At 39.5% G+C, this 5,853-nt stretch overlaps 1 pseudogene; it reads right to left on the bottom strand.

Annotated features, from left to right (window-relative positions):
* Positions 1–3,327: 3,327 nt before the first annotated feature.
* On the bottom strand, positions 3,328–4,208 carry LOC149828928 (exopolygalacturonase pseudogene; annotated as a pseudogene).
* Between the last annotated feature and the right edge of the window lie 1,645 nt (positions 4,209–5,853).

The raw sequence follows: 5,853 nt of genomic DNA, 5'->3' as shown, positions 1-5,853 counted from the left end.
TGCCCCCTCTCATGTTGCAGCCCAGCCTCTACAACCAAAACATCGTCTCTCTCTGGTTACAACAACGATTCCCTCAGTAACAAAGCGCGATGAAGAGCAAACACTTGCTACAAAAGAGAACATTGTCTCTGCCGCAAGGTTCAAACTTATGGAGAGGGAGAATAAGAAATTAAGGACAGAAGTAAGCAATATGGGGATACAATTGAACTCAGTGGTAGAGATGATGACCAGTTTTTTTAGTAAGATGGACGCAACCAAGAGGCCACCCAGGATAGACAGTCCACCAATAAAAAGAGAGAGAGAAGTCTATGATATTTCATCTTATTCGTCAAGTGCCACGAAATAAACCCTAGGTATTCTTTTTTATCACGATAGGTATTTGTTGTAATTGTATAATTAATTGTCGTAACATGACATTCTTTTATTGTTTAATTCTTTATTATTACATCTAACAGACACGTTTCGTCTGTGGATCTCGTAAATAAATAAACTTTAATCGAAAATAGATGTCTGTTGTTCAGAAATCGTGGCATTGAGTAACCTCCTTGATTGATTGAAAATCACAATATAAGTCGCAGTTTAACTCGTCATTTTTGAATGACAGTCGCAATAGATGTCTGATTGGCACGAGTAATATTGTTCATAAATCGCAATATAACTCGTCATTTTTTAATAAAAATCATAGAAAACATGCGATTTATACGATCAACATGGTCCCGTAATCGACGTTAGGAAATGATTAAGGTCGCCATCGTTATGATAGAGCATTTCTGCTCAGCAATCGCTGTATTTGTCTCCGCTTCGATAGAAAATCATAATTAGGATTTGCGATATATGCCGTGAACAATAATTGAACGAGTTCTGGCGTCGTAAATGATAACAGCCAATAGCGATAAGAAAAGTTTGATGCTCAGAAATCGCTACTAATGATCATCAGTAAATTGAAATCGCGCAATAGGTTGCCGGTCAGCCAACATCGGTGCGATATGGTTCTCGGTCAGAAATCGCTCATTTGCAGGGACACCTTCAATGCAAACCGCGAAATAGGATTGCAATTCATGAGGTCAACAACGCAAACGGCAATGGCTTGTAATAATCGGCCTTTGTAAACGGTGTAAGTCAACATCAATTTTTCGGTGTTAAATGATATTAGTATAAAGCGATAATGAACGTTTGTTGTTAAAAAACCGATAAGAAAAGTATGTGGCATGAATATATCGATGTATCCATATATGATAATCAATACAATAATCGTCAAAGATTATTCATACCTGGAAAACGGGTTTGTTCGGGTCGGGTCAATCTCCCACTCAACTATTGTTATAATATGAAGTCGAAACGACAATTTTTTAATTATTTAAAATGCAATCATTTAATTTGCAGGAGGTTTTCGAAAAAGGGCGGCATGTGAAACGACGATTTTTTAATTATTTAAAACACAATCATTTAATTTGCGGGCGGTTATCGAAAAAGGCGGCATGTGAAAAGACATATTTTTATTTATTTAAAATGCAATCATTTAATTTGCAGGCAGTTTTCGAAAAAGGGCGGCATGTTAAAGAACGTTTCCTTTATATTTGACTGACGACGTCGATTCCGTAGCTGCGTTCCAAAGGTGGCATCGATATCTTCGTCTAGGCATGGCGTCAAAGAAGAGGACGATAAGAGCAATACGACTAGGCACGGCGCTGAAGAAGAGGACGATGGAAGCAATACGACCAGGCATGGCGCCAAAAGAGAGGACGATGGGAGCAATACGACCAGGCACGGCGCCGAAGAAGAAGACAACCACATCCACAGTACCAGCACTAGCGCTTAAGGCGTATATTTTTTGAACCTCCTGACTGGTTTAGTCAACATTTGCCTTTTCATGTCGTATTTTGACTTGTGTTGTTTACTGTAGAAAATAATTTCAATGTCGAATTCTGAATACTACGCTCATGGTGCACTTAGTGCAACATCCACAGACAAGGGTAGGCGGCAACGCCCTAACGAGTTTGTAGATTACATCGAGCAGATGCAAGATGAATTTGCAGACAGGAACACTATTAGTAATTTTGTACGTATGTAACCACTATCATTTTCTAGGTCATCGGTTTGTATGTTTTGAAGTTCGAAAATTTTTGCAACCAGACAATGTGTGATTTTGTCAATTATATTCAAAGTAACGCAACGAGCAATACAGTACGCATCATCACCCCTTATTTCATGGTATGTCTGATCTGCTATTGTTTTATTTGCTTTTATGACTTACTCACGTTTCTTGGTTGTTAAACCTTACTATTTCGTGCAACAGATGTACGTCCGGTGAAAGCCACACACCAGTGGATTCGTAGATGCACTACCTTGTTGGAACAACGATGATGAGTGCGTAGACTTTTCGAATTTTAAAAAGGTCAGTGAACAAACCTCTTTTCCAAGGTTTAGTCGTAACATCCCATTCACGATATGTCCATGGAATTATAAATTATTGTATCGATTTGCAGATTTTACTTCCTACACTCTGGCAAAATCCCGAACATTGGGTCTTATACGAGATGAATTTACGGGAAAAACAAGTATGGTGCTACAACTCATTGGACTGCCACAGTGGTGTAGAACGTGACGCTATGCATTTGGTAAGCTTCTGCCCATAGGTGAATCGTAGCTATTTGAGGTGGACTGGACTGTACTATATTATCTCTTTATCACAGGCGGGATTCCTAAACGACCTTTTGGGTGTCGACATTGCCGAGTGGATGTTGCTGTGTGCTGACGATGCTCCTTTACAAAGTAATGGGGTCGATTGTGGCATATTCGTAATGAAGCATATTGAAGCAATATACAAAGGAGAAGAACCTTGTTTCGATGTTGTATGAGTTTTGTATCCACTGTTATTGGGGATTCCTGTTATATATTGGTTTCACATTACATATTTTGTTGCAGGAAGACATACCGAAAGTACGCGAGGAAATATGCCGAAATTTGATTAAGTTTAAAAAGAACGGCAGACAAAATATGTAATGTGAAACTTATCGATTGCTCTGTCTGTACAACCTAACGAGCTCCGCCATTACCGTTCTCGCCCTCCTCCTCGACACCAACTCCGGCGGTGCAGTCGCAGCATGTTGAGGAGCAGTCGGCGGAAGTGGAGTTGGCTGACGTGGAGCTGCCGGCGGTTCAGATAAGCATGTGGAAGAACTTGCTATCCACTGAGGATATACGCCGTATGGTTGAGTTGGTGACAAAATTGAATCTTAAAGACTTTTCAGACATTCACAACAAGTCTTAATGACTAAATTAAGCCATCTGTTCCTTCAAATGAGAGATATGCATCAAATGATCATCTCATCTTACTGTTGGTAGTTGCTTGCAGTTTGCAGTTTTGGGGCACTTATTGCTTGGCCAAGCCGACACACCACGACTGTCGAAAGTGCCATCACCAGTTAACATCAGGCCATTGATGTGTTGGAAAGATATCCAAGCGTCTGATGGGAATTGGGAGAGATCTGTGGGTGCTATCACCTTTCCTTTCACCTCTACTACGATAGGATATGCACCTGGGCAAGGACCCTCAAACTCAACTGGGCCACTGAGAAATGTGCCCTGTGGTATCACCATATGAACCTGTCCATTTGATGCACAAGCAGCCTTCCACGCATCTACGAATGCCTGAATTGATAATAATCCCAAGTCAGTGCATCTTACTCTTGTGAAGATCTACTTAGGTCCATATATACGACCTGAGAGGAATCTGATATTAATGAACAACATTACTTGTCATCTCTTAAGATTAAACTTCGTACCAAAGGTCATCTGCATTTGATTGTTTTAAACATGAATATTAATCAAATAATCACCACCCGCATATGATGGATCCAAACATGCCAATCAACTCATGTTTTCAGCTCTTTTTTTTTTTTTTGAAACAGCTCATGCTTCAGCTGTGAAATGGTTTCGGTACCATAAATTTTATATGATTCCAGTTTATGGGTGCTTATGATTCATGGAGCACTTTCAAATTATCATGACATTTTCTGTCGTCGATATTTTGCTGAAAATGAGATTTGTGACGTAGATCTACTTATATGCATATTAGCCGTGGAACGTACCTTGCTGTCGTCTGTTTGGCCATCAGCCTTTGCTCCAAACTTCTTCACATTGAAGACTGGAATTCCTGCACTAGCACCCGCAATGCCATATGTGCAAAAAGCTAGCACTAAACACATGGACCAAAAGCCTTTGAAACTCATACCCACCTCTCTAGCAAGACAGCCACACAAACCAAGCAGCCACCTAATTCTTCTTTTCTCTCTTCACCTTTACATGGAAACTGGGTCATGGTGGGGCATAAATAAAGAGTTGGTGAACTTCCACTCTACCAACAACCAACTTGGCAGAATTATAGCCATCCCCCACTCCTTACGCTGTCTGAAAGGTGTCTAAACACAATGTTGGTTTCATTTCCTACTCTGTTTTTATAGTTAGTTATTTATAAATCTCACTATTATCATCCCCAAATTAAAACCCAAGACTACTTACCTATGTCACATGGGTGCGGGTGTAGAGTAATTTCAAATTTTTTTGACATGGACACGGCTATATATATATATATATATATATATATATATATATATATATATATATAACAATAATAAGATTGTAAATTTTAAAGCAAAAATAAAAAAGTAATTCTATTGAGGTAACAACACAAACTTACCAAAATAAATGGATAAAAATAAACTCGGTCAAAGTTGACTTAGTCTAAAAAGTAAACGGATTCGGCCCCGATGCATTGACCGAGTTCGACACTTAGTTGACCATGTCCACCCTGTATCCAAAATTACACCCGTGTCGGGTACCGGCAACGCGGGTGCATCGACCTTTTAGCCGAGTCCGTTTGACTTAGCTACTTACTAGCTCACCTGGTACCTAAGCCCATTTTAACTCATGGCCAAAGTCTGGACTTAATCAGGCTTTCTTCAAAAAATGTTTTTATTTAGCACCCACGCTAATCCATACTAGGCTATGTCTAGGTTCTAGTCGTACTGGACTTTGACTCTCTAATGACTACTCAACGATCAAGACGTATCATGTAGGGCAGTCAATTGACAAGTCGTATCACCATCCGCTAGTGATATGGCATCACCACCATCCACCACATCACATCGCAGTGATTAGCGGGCCAAGGTGGTGAGATCACCACGCACCATGTTTAATGGGCCCCATTTTAGCTGTAGGAAATGATAGATCACAGTAATGGAAGGTTCTGATGGCTCACCACTCACCAACAATGAACGGTGATATGTTCTCCTAAAGCTCAATGTAATAATCAGCGATATCTGTGATCCATACAATTTTCATTTACAGAGCCAAAGCATGGATTTGTCATGGATAATAGTATTTGGGTCAGACGTCCAATGGAACCTTAATCCATTTAGTGGAATTCATTAGGAACATATGATACGGAACTTGGGTTGCAGTTTTACATCCAAATCCAAATATGAAATCTGAAACGAACCAAAATCCGATGCATAATCCAAATGGTGAATGCATATAAATGTTCATAATTAGCTCGTTCGATCTAAATTTGATATTACATCTTTTCATTCAGCTGAGATTTTGAATTTGAATCCAAAATGCAATTAGATGGTTGATCTCTCCTTGTTCCATGGGATTGGGTAGCTCACATTCCACTAATTCAGATCCACAAATAGATGCAGTGAATAAAGGATCCATTTTCAGAATGATGTAAAAATAACACATAATGGATGGACAGTTAAAACTGTTACTTGTTTTCAAGCAAAGGCCAAAACCACCAGGAAATCCATCTCATTCACCTTCCATTTGATAAAGCATCATATTTGTGCATGA

This window comes from Nuphar pumila, chromosome 9, assembly GCF_984573655.1.
Source record: "Nuphar pumila chromosome 9, dmNupPumi1.hap1.1, whole genome shotgun sequence".
Lineage (NCBI taxonomy): Eukaryota > Viridiplantae > Streptophyta > Magnoliopsida > Nymphaeales > Nymphaeaceae > Nuphar > Nuphar pumila.
This window is presented reverse-complemented; position numbering and strand designations above follow the sequence as displayed.